The following is a 19194-nucleotide window of genomic DNA, read 5'->3' as shown; positions in this document are numbered from 1 at the left end:
CTAGTTTTGATTTGTCAAATGTCAGATTTGAACTACGCCAATCCAAAAAGACCTATTTGGACAAATATATAATAAAAAGTCGGTACGGCCTTATTGCATATGAAAGACGTACTTCCAAAATAGAATCTTGAAATTTAAAAAATATTATCCCTCTTCACCTTCACGTAATTGAACTTTTTTTCCTGGAAAAAATCTGATTATACTGGTATTTATATTGATTCTGGTATACCTACGATTATTGATTCTTAAGTAGTTGGATATATAAGATTGCTAGCTCTTCTTTTTTGATTATCCTGAAACAATGGTACGTATCAATCTTTATAATCAGGTTTGCTCTTCTTGTTTATGCTTATTTGTAAAAGTGACGTTTACCTTGCAAAACAGTCATCCTAAATAGTAAGTATTGAAACAAATATATTACCAAATATAGAACAGTACTGCATCTACTGATACTTGCAGTACTGCACTTGATAATTTCATGGACGAAAAACGTCACGTGACGGCCGGATATCGACAACGAACTCACAATATCCGGTTTGCTGAGATTTTTCCGGTCATTCGTTTCCTGTTACAAATGGATATAATATGTTATTTAGTATTCGCAATAAATAGTAATAATTTGAAAATTTATACTTAACGGCATTTCACCTTTATGAAATTTATATAACACTGCAACTGATTATTTTATATTTCAACTAATTTTAATACAGTGTTATAATATCGTTCACCTTTTATTAAAAGTCAAAATGGTCTGAATTTGTGTGTATTTTTATGTATAGCATTTTTTTAGTTTTGTCAAACCGTAACAACCGAACATTGATATGAAAACTATTAGTAACAGAACGTATGCTATTAAATATAATTTCAATTAAATAATATAAAACTGTAAACAAGGGCATTCTCTTATTTATTTCTATTATTCTTTTACAAACTAATACTATTTACTTGAAATTTACGGAATATTATTTATTTGGCGTGGTAATTTGAATATAAAACAAATAATACTATTCAAAAAACAGATATGGCAATATAAGTTAGGATACTTTGTTTTAGAAAAGTACTGCTTGCATTCTAATAATGAAAAAGTCCGCTGGCGCCAGATACCCAAGCGTTCAGCAATTTTCTCTCTTCTAACTCATAACAATATTTGTTATCCCACTGTTGCGGGAGGCTTATTTTATCAGCTAAGCTTAAGCAAAGTGATAGTCGTGGTTTAGAAAAATTTCATTTCTGTCTGCTTGTATATATGTTTGTCAGTCTGCACGATATCTAAAAAAAGAAACTGAACTAAAGACTTGAAATTGTATGGAGAATTCATTTATTTTTATAAGGAACATCGAGTTTGATGATGGTGTATGTCATTCCATGGCATTTGGCTGAGCGTAGAAGATATTTGTTATTTGTCTTATGGGTACCCATGACAACAATGGGAAAATAGCAGAATAAATGCTTTCAATCAAACTCAATACACCTATAATAGATACTTAAATGAGACATATAAACACATGTAGCCTAACTATCAAAACACATACATAGTTTTATTTTAAAGAAAGATTTAATATGTAGAATTTCGCATGAACTTCATTTCTTCAAAAATAATTTTCATGATGCATTATTTTTGAGTAACTTCTTTTAGTATGATTGTCTATCTATCCTGAGGACATTTCAAGAATGAAATAAACTATATATTTGAAATTTTGCATGCAATCTTATTGTGGTGTGGCGTACTTCTACCTTGTTCCCTAAGAAAAGGGCGATCTGTCTCCCAGTCACGGCCACAACAGAGTTCGTTACGAATAGAGAGGAACGAGGGCTCGCTTGAACGGACCTCCCGTCTAATTCGACCTTACGTTGAAATAAAACAATGAGAGGTTCTTGTATTAAATTTATTTACCAAAATTAACCTGAAAATAAATGTTACAAAACTTTATTGAAGAAAAATCATTGTTGAATTAAAAGTGGAAACAATCCAACTCTTACGGCTATATCTAGGCCACATATACGGTATAATTATTTAGTGGTTCCTACTTTCTGTGTTGTGATGGTGTACTGATCCTAACTCATAACGACTCAAAACATGGAGACTTAAATCATGAAAATTTATCATCTTTTTGAAAAGCTGAAGTGCCTGCTCAAGTTATAAACCCAACAATTATATTGGGTAAAAGTATAAATTTGGTTACGGTAACTCATCTATAATGAATATCTCCATGTGTTTTATAGAGTTGCACTAAGTGACCGTTTAGTGCAGGTGAAGGTAAGAATATTTTTAGTACTCTTCTGAGTTGTGTAAATGGCAATTAATATATATATATATATATATATTATATATATATATATATAAAACCGAATGATATCACTAAATTATGTTACCTTTACTTTTAGTTCAATTATACACGGGTTGAAATATAGTCGTACGTCCCTAACAACTCAGTCAAAGCACTTGATTCGAGAAATGTATAAAGTTTTTTTTAGAAACTATTCATAATACTAATTATAATATTTGTATGTATACTTTAACCTAATAAAAATGTCTTGCTAAGGAAATGTAAAAGAATAAAAACTAATTAACGAATACTACAACAAATACGCTAAGGTTACAGCTCATTCTTGCCCCATAGCTATTATTCTATTTTATTTTATTTCAAAACTAGCTTCAGAAGGATACGATGTAGTTTCATGGTACGCATATGCGTTCTGATCAAATATATACCTTATCATGTTAAACCATAAATAACATTTAAAGAAAAGTTCATATTAAACGCGTCTCATGCAGTGTGTTTTAAAGCAATGAAATCTGTTTGATTATTTTTTTAAACATCAAATATTCAAAAGATTATCGCACCTTTGCATAAGAATAATCTTTAAACATATATTTTGCGTATTACAGCAAATGAACGCTCTACGTATGGACAAATTTATATGTCCGAGAAACACAGAAATGTACGAGAAATATGTAAAATTAAAGTACATAGTCAACTAGAATTTCTTCTCTTTAAAGCATGTTTTCTTAAAGCTTCCTTCTGAATATCTTATGAGTTTTACATATGTGATGAAGGTTCCTTTGTTAACGTAAACTCTCAACCTTCGTTAAGGAAATCCCAGAAAGGGACTAAAAATAAGGGATTATTGACACAGAAACATTATGTACATCTGCATTAACTGTATATGCAAACTTAAGTAAATATATGTGATAGGCAATTTGCGTTCTTTGTTAACCAAATGAAATTCATAGAACATAAATGTGTGGTTGTGTTTAATCTGACAAGTATTTTAAATTTTTCTACTTTATTTATATAAAAATAATTTGTTAGATAGATCAGTGACTTTAAGGGTTATTTCTCAAAAGTTATCCAGTAAGCGCACACACGTAATATGGATTATACAAATTTATTAAAACGCTTCTCCTATTCTTTGATCATAATTAAGAGTTAAGATGCCCTATACTGATTTTCACGTTGTAGTCATAACTATAATTATATATGGTATTGAGCTTGGTTCACAATGCTGGAACCACAATCTAAAAAGAAAACAAAATTTTATATCCCAGCCTATCCACCTGTTATTTTATTTCGTTGTTCTTTACTTGTGACCTTTTGACCTTAGAAATACACAGCCCATTGTAGGCTGAGACATCTGCGGAGATTGTTCTAATAGCTTTGTGACAATTTTTGTTCACTACTCCAAGATGTTATGGTTTGAAAGCCGTATAATTGAATTAATACTATATTTTTCTACTGTCACACTGTGTGTATGATACTGCTTGTATCATGAGTTAAAATTTGAAAGATTCTCAACGTTATGTATCATGATGTGTGAAGTTATTAAACAGCCTCTCATTATTGCGTCCATTATAATATTATACTAATCAATAATTGACATTTATTGTAATATGAGTTACATGATGACAGATATAGAATGTGAATTCCCTCAAACATGTTATAGTTTTACATAAGCCGCAGCGTAGCGCAGCCTGAGTACTACTACGCTAATCAAATGTCACATTATAAACGTACAGTCAATGATGTGTAATGTTAGTTACGAGATATTTAAGATAATATGAGTTATATATTGACAGAATTAAACGTCAATCGCCTCCAACACATGATAGTTTTGCAACAGACATTTTTTTTTCTTTCGAGATGGGGGAAAAACCTTACACATGCACCACGTAGCCCGTAGTAGGTGGTAGTGTGAGATTCTTACTCACTAAAAAACCCCCTTTCTCTCTTCACTCTGGGATCACCTTGTCGGTATTGCTTCAAAATGAAGGGACTGTTTCTTCTACCTCTCTGTATCAACCGGGCATCTCACCATACTATATTTCTCTTTTTCCTTGCATTATTTTTCTTATGTAGTTGTTAACATCCTCCCATTTTTCTTTAGAGTCTAACATTAGAGGCACTAATGTATCCACGGTCAGCACACCATGTATCACTCCATCTACCTCCCTTTTTTCTGGAGTCCATCTCTGGCAAGCAAAAAGTGTATGCGCTGGTGTGTCAATCTCATTGCAGTAATCACACAACTCATCATCTGCCAATTGAAACCACTTTAGGTACGACTTAAAGCAACCGTGTCCGCTCAAAGCTTGCGTGAGGTATAAGTTGCATTCTCCATGTTCTCTATCGACCCATGCTCTAAGGTCGGGAATTAGGCGTTTGGTCCATTCAGCTTTCCCTGTGTCCTGGCCCCATTCCATTTGCCATTTGGCCATGTATTCTTCTGTCCTACAACTTCCTTCCCGGTATGTTTCGGTTCTTGCCTTAGCCTGCAGATCTATTGGAAGTGTACCCGCCGGAACCAAAACTGCATCCGTAGAAACTGTACGATAGGCGCTGCAGACACGCAAAGCCATTCTCCTTTGAGCTCTTTTTAGTTCTTCTTTGTGTTTCTTGTACTGAAGCGCTCTTTGCCATATAGGTGCTGCGTACAGCAGTACTGAACACTACTGAACTAAGCACCTTGCGCTTGCTCGCCCTTGCTCCTCCATCATTTGGCATAATCCTTGATAGTGCTCCAACCATTTTTTGCGCTTTTTCTGAGACTTCTTTTATGTGCTCTGTCATCCTACAATTCCTCTCGAAAGTAACACCCAGATATTTGACCCTGTCTTTAGTTTGCAGCTTTACACCGTCCATCTCAATTGTAACATTCCTGATTATCCTTCCCTACATATATCAGCACGGCTTCCGTCTTTTCCGATGCCAGCACAAGTCCCTTACTTGCTATTGCTCTTAAAATCATAAAAAGGGCATAGTTTGCATTTCCTACTAACTGCTCCTCATCCCTTCCTCTCACAATTACAGCCGTATCATCAGCATATCCTACGACTGTTACTTTCTCTGGAAGCCCAATCCTCAGGACACCATCATAGAAAATATTCCACAGATATGGCCCAAGAACAGACCCTTGTGGAACGCCGCAGGTTACCTCCAAGCAATCAATTTCACCTACCAAGATCTTTCTGTTTGACAAATAGTCTGCGATGATTCTTTGTAGATATCTTGGTAATATTCTATTGAAAGCGTTCTTTATGTCTAGCAAAATCAACAAGCACAAGTCCCGATACTGGTACGTCTTCCGTTTGATATTATCAACAGTATTGATAACCTGCTGCAGAACATCAATTGTGCTTCTACCTTTTCGGAAGCCATATTTCTTATCTCCTAATCCATCTTCACCTATTTCAGATAGCAATCGTCTAGCTATAAGGTGCTCAAAGGGCTTACCAAAAACATCTAAACATACATAGTGGTCTGTACTTCTTTTTCCCATCTAATCCTCGTTTCTTCTCAATAAGGACTAGTCTAGCAACTTTCTAACTATCTGGAAATTTCTCCTCCATAAGTTGACTATTGATTGCCTGGAGTACTTCCTTCGGGTAGCGTTGTGCAATAATCTTAACCAGGTCTGGAGGTATCATGTCTAGTCCAGGAGCTTTCCCTGTCTTAATACCTTTTACAACAGTTTGGAGATCCTCTTCACTAAATGGTATGCATTCATTTCGTTCCTGTTCTCCGTATTCTTCGATTTGTAAGTCATGGCGAGGCGCAAAAGAGTACGGCTAGGCTAATCGAATTTCACCCTGTAAGCGTACAATCAGGGCCGTGTAATCTTAAGTAAACAATATTTCTTGGAATATGAGTTAAATATTCACAAATGGACAATATAATGTCCCTTTACAGTGTGATAGTCTATAGCCGTGGTGTTGTGGACCTGGCAGTAACAATAGACCGATTAAATGTAGTAATATTACGTAATAATATTATGAGTTGCTGTAATTCAAGTTATAACGACCTGGGTAATATACAGCGCTTATTTTAAATTCACCAACTTGAATTTTAACTTAAAGTTGACGCGTTCCGTTGGCTTAAAGTTGGTTACAATATGCGAACGTTATTAAAATTACATCTGGGTTGTTAAATATTCATTGGAAAGCGCCAGAACCTTCATTTATCGTGCTCTCATACAATCCACCTTACACGGTTCCTTCATCGTTTATTTATTTACAACTACTATCAGTGCCTACTATTCAATAAACATTAAATATACCTAAATTAACAGTTTATTTATAGTACTTAAACGTTTGTGATAATATGAATAAGTTTGTTAGTTGGTAAACGTCTTTCACTTACTAGTGGTATTTTAAGGAACATTACCAAATGAAAACAGTTTTTTAAGCTTAGTAAGCATATCGTATGTTATGTTGGAAATCATCAGTTCAGTTAGGGATGTAAAACCTGTCCTTTTTCTATATTATTATTATGCTCTACAGTATATACACGGTATTTTATTTATAAGTTCTGATTTACTTCATTTCAATTGTATTCTTAAAATATTTTTAACTTGAATAATATCATAAACACTTAAATAAAGTGGTAAAAAAACATCCTTGATAACCTACTGTAAAATGTTTTTGTGTTAAATAGACGTTTCTCTTAATAATCTGGGTATATCTAAAAGCGCAGTTTTTCATCTTCATTGACTATGGAAGTATTGCCTAATTTATAACCTGTACAACATTCTTAAATATGAAAAATGTAACTTTTTCCTGGGAACTCAAATATTCGTACTAAAACAAAATGTTTTACATAAGTATTTTAATTTGTTGTTATATTTTATAGTGTTGTTCGTGCTTTTGAACTTTAAACATGCTGTAAATGGAATGTAATAATATAAATGATTGTAAGGACGAAATATATATATATATATATATATATATATATAAAACAAGAATTGTAAATAGATACATAGATTCAAAAAAAAAATAATGACAAATTCCTCCACTGTTTTTACAATATGTCACTTTGAAGATGAATTAGGATTAAACAGACTACGTTGCCCATAAGATGGATAACTGATTAAACACTACATTTAAAACCGCTTCATGCCTCTCTCCGGGCACCTGCATGAGTGGAAAACATAATGTACTTTATAATTTATATCTATACATAATATATTTTATCAGTTAATTTCATCTCCTTACTTCTGAAACTTGGATGACCTTAAATGCATCCAATAGTTATATTATTTACTAGACACTTTAGAAGTAAATGGCAACCTTAGAGCTATCCTTAGAGTGGCAACTTGAGAAAGCCGGCAACGTCGGGGAGCTCCAATTACGTTATTAACTAAAACAAGTTAACGTATACCAGTTGTCGTTCTTAGCTGTAGAGGAAAAAATTATTTGTGTCCTTGTTTCTTCGTATGTGACTGTAATAACCAGATCTGTGTCACAGGTATGCACTATAAACCTAATAGAGCAAGATTATTGTGAATTATATACCTGGAAATTAATGAAATTTCAGTTTAGACTTCGTTTATTGGATAACTTTATTGGTTCTATCACAATTCCCAGAAGTAAGATTGCTCAAACTCTATGGAATTATATCTCCATTTTAAATTTCAACTACCTTGATTAAATTTTGATCTCAAAATCAAATTCATAATTTTTTTACGATTGTCTACGGCTTGACATCTATTTTACATCGCTTATAAGCAATAAATGTAAACAAAAAATATATTTGCTTTAACTGTATTGAACTGTAATTTTATTACATTAATTGCAAATCCCATGAAACTTAGCTAATTACGAAAAAAATAAATTATATATTACTACAAATATTGTTATAAACGTTTGAAACTTGTAAATTTGTTACTTGTAAATTGAAACTTGTTGAAAATTGTAACTTATTTGTTATATATTTAAAAAAATATGTTTAAGGGTCTGCACACCTATAAAGGAATTTAACAAATTCAATTGGACATTGGAAATGTCAATATCTTTTGGACTTAATAAGTGTTTTGTTCTATGTTTATATTTATTTTTCGTTTATACTCAAAAAATGCTGCTACGTTTAACATTTTTTCGACTTAGTATATACTCAAAAACTATTGTACCCCCCTTGAAGTCTTAAATACTTATCATGCTAACTATATCCCTTTGCAGTTTAGTTTTGTTTTAAATTTGAGTGCTGATTAGCTCAAGATTAGCTCATCAAACTTTATCAAATACTATGTGAACGCCATCTTGAAACCGTAGAATATATTGGTTTCTAGAAATAAACTGTGAACTAATTAAATTTAGCTACTAAACATATTTCAGTTATTTTGATAAATTTAATTATATAGCTTCGAACAATCAGCAATCTTATTCTTGGAAATCATACAATTATATAATGTACAGACATTCTGTGAGCTTCCACCAATGAACGAAATTATTACTTAGATCTATAACACCTGGATTTCCACTACACCACAAAGCACTCAGTTTGTGTGATACAATTGCTTTATATTTAGCCACACACATGTATTCAAATAATCAAATTAACATTTCAGTGCACATTTTAATATATTCGGTGGACCAAATATCTGTGATATGACATGTATTATTCATTGAATTTATATAAATTGGATAGCATAATTCAATTTAAATCAAGATTTAAGCACAGTAGACCATGTTCTACGCAGACTTGAACGCAAGTGAAAGATCGTAAGGCACTGTAAACGACATAAATTTCTTGTTAAACGACATAAAACTACGAAACAAGCTTTGCTTTTGAGTAAGAAGATTGTGCTCGTATAATGGAGTGCGTTCTTCAAAAAATATTTTAATAACCTCAATAGTTTAAAGTACCGTAACCTTTAAAATGATGACTCATAAAACCTACCTTTAAATTTTTTAAATTTCTTACCTTTTTGGATAATTATAAAACTTAAAATAACGTTACTACTAGCACAGAAAACTACAGTAGTACTACTTCTACTACGACTACCTCCTTTTGCTGATTTATTATTATAATACAATAGATAGAAAACTCCTTTTTTACTTGCACAGATGCATTCATTTAAAATGTAAGGCCATAGTAATACCGTAAAAGTACAATTCTCTTACGATAAAACTTTATAAAAAATTCCTTTACGCAACATGGATAAATAAATAATTTAAATACATTGTTTGAAAATATAGAGTTAAGGTAAAATTTTTATAACTTTCTTCTTTGTATCTTTTGTTGCAGTTAAATACCTTAGTACGATGAAACAAGATGTGACATAAAATATGGAGAATTAGTGAACAACGCCACATTAACCTTAAAGTAAAATTTCATCCATAATCTTCCCAAGTAGGTCGAGAGCTTTATGTTTAGGAATTTAAATACCTTCAGGTGAATTCCCCGTATAATTTATCGAGAGTGCGCAAGCGGTACCTCTCGTAACTAATCTTCAAGTTTCAGGATTTTTATCTCTTGGCCACAGCTGCTCACAAAGTGTATCGGAAACGTTATTCCTTCGATACACTGCAATGGGAAAATGGCGTTTGGTACTGAGTATATTTAAACACTGATATTAACTCAACGTCGTTTATTTGTATTGTTTAAGGAATCATAATCTTCTAGTCCTGATAGTCATAAATGGATATTTTTTTGTTTCAATTGTTCGAGGATCATATTTGTTTGATTATATCTCCCAGCAACACTACGTTCATAGAATGACACTGACATGACATTTTTAGATCTATGAATTTCCTTAATTTTACATTTTTTAAATATATATTTTTTCTGATCAACTTTCTAAAATAGGAATCGTTGTGAAAGCTTTGTGTAATAGTATAATACATATACATTCTGTATGGAATACACACATAACCACACATGGAAATCTATAGGGTAGTCATGATCTTATTATATAATAAGACATTTTTACTTTGCATAACATCTAACTGACATCGCTTACAAATGAGAAGCTATGCTTAAAATCAATATTTTGTGATAAACAACATAAGTATAATGTTATTGGCTGGGCGTTAGTGAAGCCTATGACTATATGGGGCTGGAAAAATCTATTTCTGTCTGTTCACACGATATCTTGATAACGAACTGACCAAAAAAATTAGTTACATTGATAGTGTCTGTTACTCCCTGGAATTCAGCTGAACTTTAGCGAGTATTCTTACATTGGTTTTATGGGTGGTATGGTAGCACCGAAAATACAGCAGATTAAAATAATTTGCGAAATAACTTAAACAATAACAAATGTTGAATTTATCTAAGAAACACTGTTATTATATTATTAATTTATTTCATTTGTGTTATAATTATTTTGTCCACTCAAAGCACAGTAAATGAATTAATTGTTATTTAACTCTACTACTGCCTAATGTTGTATTTTATTTAGGTTATTTGCTTTACCAATCAGAAATGTTTACAAATACACCAATCAACAGGTTTGAAAATAAACATATCGCAGCAATTATCATCCCAAGGAAACCTGTTCAACTGAAATAATTTACATATTAATGATGATATATTGAAAAGCATATGTTATTCTTCTTTATAAATGTTACTAATAAATTAAAATATAACAAGACACGTTCGCATAAAATTATAACATCCCTTACACTAGTTATAAGATCTGCGTAGCACAGCCAATAAGGTCTGAAAATAAACATTTAGACAGTAATTATGATCCCAAGGAAACCAGTTCAACTGAAATAATTTAAATATTAATGATGAGATATTGAAAAGCATATGTTGTTCCTCTTTATAAATGTTACTAATAAATTAAAATATAACAAGACATGTTCGCATAAAATTATAACATCCCTTACACTAGTTATAAGATCTGCGTAGCACAGCCAATAAGGTATATAATACCTAGTATTATAAGTACTGGATATGCATTAGTGGTTGTTAAACATGGATCTGTCATTTGCTCCTATACTTTTAGAACACTACAGTACTGTTTTATGGTGATCGCTGTTAGGGCAATAATGGTATGTCATAGGTCGAGGGATGCCATCACAATCAGTGCAATAGCTTCATTATTTCTACGCTGTTACTGCACACAGTATACATTGAGAACACTGTAAAATTATTAGGATGGTGATCACAGTTAGGCTAATGTCGGTATTACACAGGTCGATATGTGTGCCATCGCAATCAGTGTAATAGCTTTACTATTGTTTACGCTGTTACAGCGTTATACATTGAGGACACTTCAGTATTGTTTGGACGGAGATCGCTGTTTGGCTAATGTCAGTAAGACACAGGTCGATGAATGCCATCACAATCAGTGTAATAGCTTTACTATTGTTTACGCTGTTACAGCGGTATACATTGAGGACACTTCAGTATTGTTTGGACGGAGATCGCTGTTTGGCTAATGTCAGTATGACACAGGTCGATGAATGCCATCACAATCAGTGTAATAGCTTTACTATTGTTTACGCTGTTACAGCGGTATACATTGAGGACACTTCAGTATTGTTTGGACGGTAATCGGTGTTTGGCTAATGACGGCATGACATGGGTCGATGGGTGCCATCGCAATAATTGTAATAGCTTCACTATTGTTTACGCTGGTACTGCACAAGGTCTAGTTATATTTTCTTACTTAATTGGAAGGTTTAATTGCAAAATGCAAAATATTATGTTAGTTCAACATCAGCTAATCACGACAAAGATACTTCTCTTTTCATTCGCCAGCAGAAATGTCCGTTTTATTTTGGTTGTGATAATGACGATACTGTATATTTATTGCTGATTACTCAGAATGATCTGGAATTATTTCACCTTCAAATAATCATGATAAGAAATCGTCTCTTATCACCAGCAGAAATGCATAAATGTTCCTACCTGTTATAGCTTGATATTTATTCAAGATTTTACAAGTACAATAAAATATTTGAACTATGATAATAATTTTCTAATTATGTTTATATCAGAAGCCCTTAAAAATAGAAAATAAATGTTAAATTTTTTCTACAATCGTTTATATACTGAACTAATGTAACCGTTATAATTGTACTTGGTAGGATATATTTAGCGTATTCTGTCAGCAACACTCCAAATTCTGTATGCAGTCAGTAGGACATATTGCTATATTTTGTGCCCGTTTTTATATCTGTTTAATTTTAATAAAATTACGATATTAATATTGCTAAATATTTCCAGTTTAGTTAAATCAATCGCCTTAGGAACGAGCTGAAATTGGTTGAATGACATATTTAAATAAACATAAGTGTCTTGGGCTTGACTGCAGAAACAAAGTCCAATGTATCCAACATAGTATATGTTTCGTTCATTCATTATTAATGCCCTGTTCGTTCTTTTAGGTTCAGCACTACCAGTGAAAGTTCCTCCTATCCTTAGTGATTAAAAAATATAATAGTCAATGTTTAGGTTAATATTTTTAGATTCAATAAAAGGGATTAATAGCTTAAAGGGGAATTATGAAAGAATTGGAAAACTATTAATTTTAGTTTTAATTTAACTTACTGAACTTTTTAAATGAAATTTAAAAGGTTATAAAACAATAACTTTAAAATCATCTTTTAAATCTATTTAAATCATAGAATCATTGTTTTATATTGACTTGTAGTCAATAAAATAACACTCATTTAAATATTTTTGTCTTGAATTCTGAGACATTTTTAAATGAGTTTTCACTCATCTCATTGTTCAAACCACGAACTGAGCTGATGAAGTTGTGGTTACAATATCAAACGTAGAAAATCTAGATTAAGTAACTGGATGACATTTACATATTAAGCATTAAAAAATAAAAACTATTTAGGTACAATCACCTTTATTATTTAACATAGCTTTTTAAGAGCATACATAGGAAACATAAATACGTTGATATTGATAAATGATAATGATATGTTGCACTATGATCAGATTTTATGTAACAAAATAATTTGATTTCTATAGCTTATTTATTCATGATATCAGTTATAATAATAACTGAATATTACTGGTAATAAAATATTGGGTCAGTACACTTGATGGAATAATTAATTAATAAAGAAATTGAGATAACGAAATAAATGGTTGATTGAGCACGGATTGATATAAACAATAATTAAAAGACTAATATAAAATCAGTGCAGAATATATTCATTGATATTACACACCTATCATAAAAAATTGTTTTTTTGTTTTATAAATAAAACCTATGTCCATTTTTCATAATAACTTTGAATTTTGCCATTTATTCAAATAATACTTTTTTAAGTTAATACGTTATTAAGTTTAGAAAATTTACAACATTATTTTAAAAGACTCGTATTAATTATTGTTACGTGTATAAAAATATTCCAAATTATACAGTCCTAGTTATAATAATAGAGTTTCATATTAAATAAAAAATTTAAATTACACAGTATGGGATGTCTTAATATAAATATGAAAGAAACGTTTTACCTTTAATCAATTTGAGTCACATACATGTAATAGAATATTGTAACGAAATTGCTTCAGTATATTCTTTCTATTAGATTCATTGTTTCTAGATTAATATAACTAATCTGACACTAGACCTCATATAAGAATAACAAATAAAAATATTGTGCCCTTGATAGCTGTTTATTTAAGATATGAAAGAATATTTTAACTTTTAAGCAAATTGAGTCACATACATGTAATTTAGATGGTAAATTTAGAATATTGTAACCAAACAGCTTCAGTATATTCTCTTAATCTTTCTATTACATTCATTGTTTTTAGATTAATATAACTAATTTGACACTAGACCTCATATAAGCATAACAAATAAAAATGTTGAACACTTGACAGCTGTTTCTAACTGGAAAAAAATTTATTTAGTTTGGTAACGCTTCTATACAATTTTCAACACTGAAATAGGAACTAAAATACCAACTACTTCATTTTAATTGTATCTCATACAAAAAGTAAAAGGAATATTTTTTGTAGAGGATTCTATTCACGCCATTGGAACTTTAATAAGCCTCACTAAACCTTTTTAGGGAACTGTTGTTGCATTCGTCACACTAAATCTTTTTTACTGCTGTTACTGCTAAAAGAGTTACTGCTGAATTTGGAGATATTTCAATACTGACATTAGGCTGCTATGGTAGGAAGGTTGTCATTTCGCATCTATGCGGGGAGTTTCGTTTTGAGCTTAGGTACATTAAAACCCTTATTTGAGACTCATGAAAAAATGAGTTTTTTCAGAGAGAGAATCTAATGTCTATTCAATAGCATAATAGCACTAATTATGCAGGTTCATCGTTTTGTGAACAATTATCTCATGAAACTGAAATGGTTTTTTTTAATAATGCTCCAAGGATGGCAAAAGTTAGTGGATTGTTATAAAATTCGATTTAGTCAGTTGTAATGTGAGTAATCAGTGGCGTAACTAGAACTTAGCATTGGGGAGCATTGAATATGATAGAAGGGCCTACCATACCAGGGGGTATGGAATAATTATGCTTGTATCTAAATTGGTACTAACTAGTAATATCTAATTAAAGAGATTTTACTTCTGCATTTCAAACAAGCTGGACTTATGCTATAGGTATATATTATGTTCTATGTATATATTATGGCTTTTGATGCGTTAGTTCACCCTCAAAACCCCATAGTCACGCCACTGGAAAGAACATATACAAGTTTACACAACATTGTGCGTTATTCCACAACAAATTTTAGAAATTTTTGCCATATTTTACTACTTATCTGTACTTATTTATGATAGAACCACTGTACATTACATATTCTAATAGTGCAACATGTACGAACAAAGTAAAAAACAAAATAACAGAGTGGTCTTTCAGGTAAACAAGTGTCAAAAAACAAAAAAAAAAAAAAAAAAAAAAAAAAAAAAACAAGAGGACCTCGTGTGTGAGAACCAACACCTCACAAACAATGGCGCTGTGTGCGGGTACAACGGTTATCGCAAAATAACCGGATCAAGCAACGTCGAGCGTGGCTTCTTCTTGGATGGATGAACGGTGAGCGATCCTGTTCTTGCAAGCAGCCTGCCTGCCCGGCCATTGGTGGTGGTTCAGAAGTCACCTTTAAGCCGTTGGTCCTCAGGTTAAGTGTTAGAGAGGGATTCTTAGCCCTAACTTCGCCTAGTAAAATAAGACATCTTTACTTTACTTTACTTTACTTTACAAACAGGTGATGTTGCTCGCTAGTCTATAGTTTGTGTGGTGGACGTAGAATTAAATTTAGAAAGTTATACTTTCAGAAAAGTGTGGACTCATCGAAGAAACCAATTGTTCCATATCTCAATTTGTAAATAACTAGATTCACCGTTCTTTTATGCTTTATCATAAAAAAATAAAACTTAAGAATTTAGGAATACCTTTGCAATTTTAAACCTAGATTGTAAGTTTTTAGGATCGATATTTGCTATTTATAGTTTTAAAAAGAGTAAAAGTGTTTATGATTATCGTTTCATACACAAAATTCAATATTTCTTGACGTATTACCTGATGCATATTTACAATAAAAGTCCTCGTTATTACAAAAATACCTCAAAGTAATATAAAATACATATTATACTACTCTAATATACTTACAAAAATACATTTCTTTACTACTATCCTCATCACACTGTTATTATTATATCCTGGTGAAAAGAAGACTTAATACAACCAGTACTTTATATTGTTTCCTTAACAGTCCTTTCACCGCTCTGCCACATAGCCCACACCTAAGCGGCAATTTGGAAATTACTTGAATCCCGAAACCGTTCATCTTGGTGCTTAAAACAAATAATAACATCTTGAAAGAACAAAATATCACATAGGCATCCTACTACGTAACCCACAGTGTGGTGGAAATACGGAAAATATTTCAATCCAGTAGGATTATCTTGGCGTTAGAATGCGTGTAGGAATAATGCAATGGTCTGAACCACCACTAATCCCACAGCAGTAACGGTAATAGGGGAATTGTTTGGATCCAGTCAGGTCTGATATTGGTGTCAGAATATCTAACTGAACAATATCGGGCAGGATGAGAATTTACTGTGAGAGTATGTTCTGGAGAGGGATCTGCGGTTTTGCCCTCGGGCGAGGTTAATTGGCAGGCTAATGTAAATCGCTATGTTATTGAGGATGGAAGTACTGTAGGTGGTTTCCTAACAACAGCGTAATTATAACCTATTGTTAAATTATTGGCACATTTTATTCATTAGAATTATTAAGAGATTTAATAACAAAATCTTCCTACAATTAATAAAATTAATAATATATACTTATAACAAAATACATGTTATTAATTAATTAGGAGGCTATGCTCCTCTTTACACGAAAACAATCCTTGAAAATGTGTGCTTCATTAATCGTTTCCCTGTCTTTCTAATGCAATTTTGTAATAAAACCCAGTACATTAATCCTTTTAAGGGGCAAGTGCATGTTGTTTAATGTTTTACGTATTACTACCATCTCATATACAAAACTAGAATCGAATACAAAAAAGTACTCGAATCCAAATATGCCCGGATTAGTTTTCTTTTATATATGTATATACAGAGATTGATGACATATTATTCCTGTGGTCTGATTAAAATCGGGATCTTTAATTTTCAAAAGCAACTAAGGCTGCCTTAACAAACTCATTATTTTTAGAAAAAGCGTACAAAAAGTAGAAAACACAGCATTAAAAAAAAAACTCTTTGGTGGTGGTTGATAAGCAAATTAAATGTTTTCATTAACGAATTACTGATGTTAACTGGAGTTAAAACTTAAAAATTCGTAACCGTAAGAGTACTTTTTGAGCGTGATAACCTCTTCATATATAACATAGTATGGTGCATAATATAGTATTATAAATATGGACAATCCCATTTAGCTGTACGAGTTCTCTCAAATACTATTAAATAAAAGTTTAGAAGACATATACCATTGAAATACGCGTGTAATTTTCACGCCAAGATAGTTTCTGTTTTATTCTAACAACAGAAATATTGGGGCATGGAAAAAGAACAAAATTATGTTATTAATATAAATGCTTATATTTATTACAGGTTGCCCTCTGGCCGATGGTGTTTCTTTTATTCAAATTTTCTTTTAATAAAATTATAGGACATATAAACCTGTACCAAAAGCAAGGAAAACATACTAAGGAAAATATATACTTTTATATTTTTTCTAGAGCATTACAATTTCCTTTATCGTATTGAATGTGTTGGGTTATGTTAAAACATTATACCTTAGTTACATATTGGTGTGGTAAAACACGCAGACACTCTTATTACAAACTAGAATATTTCTAAAAGCACAACTAATCCTGCACTTTGTCCATAACTTGTCAGAACAGTAATTTAAATCAATTTCTTTAATAATACACTGTATTACAAAGCAAACATGAATAAATTATAACATCATATCGTTATGCACACACTCTATACACACTCTACAGCTATATACTATGCAAGCTCACATTGTTACCGTTGTTTGCACAGGTTTGAGTTAAACATTACTTCATATCTCCATCCAGTCAATTTTAAACTATACCCAAATAAATTATAATGATCGTAATTACTTTATAACTACCTTAGGCGTTAATTAAATTGTAATACTGTGCTTATAATATGCGTCTCTGTACGAACAATAATTTTCAGAGAAATGAAGTTTCTAGGAAAATAAGGCTCGGATTGAAGGCGCAATTTAATAACCACCATCACTCTCAAGTTATTGTTACTTTCATCTTTCTTGAACTCCATTTTCAATCCCCTGAATTACCCTTTATCTTTATATTTTTATACCCGAATGTTATATTTAACAAAGAAAACACAACAGTCCTTCTATATAAAATTAAATTGGGTACAAAAGGTACATTTAAATGAATAGAGAAAACGTAATTATTCATATATACGTATATGTTCATAAAAATTATAAATTGAACCTAAAAATAATTATATGATTCATAAATAAAGTGAAATATGATAGTTCCATGCTTTAAATAACGTGGAAGTTTCAAAATTTTATCTAAAAGCAATATGTATGATATGTATCCCGATTTTGAGCGTATTATGAACCATAGTTCCGGTTTAATTTTGTTATATGTTATATGGTATGATATTATATGTTTAAAAATGTTTTCGTGAAAAAATAATATTCACGGGTATTATCTGTATTAATTGGTGTTAAAGATCAAATATATTTTAATTTAACAAAAAATTTTAGGTTTTATATAAATAGATATATAAGAAGCATTATGTTAATTTCATTTGCATGAACTGTTTATTTACTTTAATTTCAGTAATGTTCTTTTTTATTATTTAATTTACACACTCTTTGCACCTAAATATAACTATTACTGAAATACAGTGCTGATGATTCAAAAAGTTGTTATAAATTTATAATTAGAAGTTATATACAAAACGAAATGCTAAATTGAAATCTGTTGAACTAATTTTCTGTTTCGGACTGGTTAATTATTAAGTTATTTTTAAATTTCATATTTTTAGAAGCACATTTAATCTGGGCATTTTGATTGAATAAGATTTAGTTTTAAATATAACAATGGAATTAATAGCTTGAATTTGAATACTGAAGTACGTGAAATTTACAAAATAAGACCTGCAAAGCAGATTTTGTGAAAAAATTGCTTTGGGAAAATAGGCAATTAAAAGATGAGGCATAGCAGTTTATTTCAATAAAAGGGGAGATATTAAGTACAAAATATTTATTAATTATACTTATAGAAAGAGTAAAGCATAAAGCAAGAAAATTCAATCGCATTTTTTTATTATTTATATATTATTATTGATTGAAAAAACTTAATATTGTTGTTCCTAGTAAATACGCTACTTGTAGTCTCATCCATCGTTTAAGTTATGATGATAAAAACTTTCTAGATGGTTGTCTGGCAGTAAATTTTCATCCTTACCCAATATCATTAGGCAAGTTTGGTATTACGACACAAATAAAGT

The sequence above is a fragment of the Homalodisca vitripennis genome, chromosome 3 (genome assembly GCF_021130785.1).
Source record: "Homalodisca vitripennis isolate AUS2020 chromosome 3, UT_GWSS_2.1, whole genome shotgun sequence".
Classification (NCBI taxonomy): domain Eukaryota; kingdom Metazoa; phylum Arthropoda; class Insecta; order Hemiptera; family Cicadellidae; genus Homalodisca; species Homalodisca vitripennis.
The sequence above is the reverse complement of the archived record's forward strand: the minus strand, read 5'-3'. Positions refer to the sequence as shown.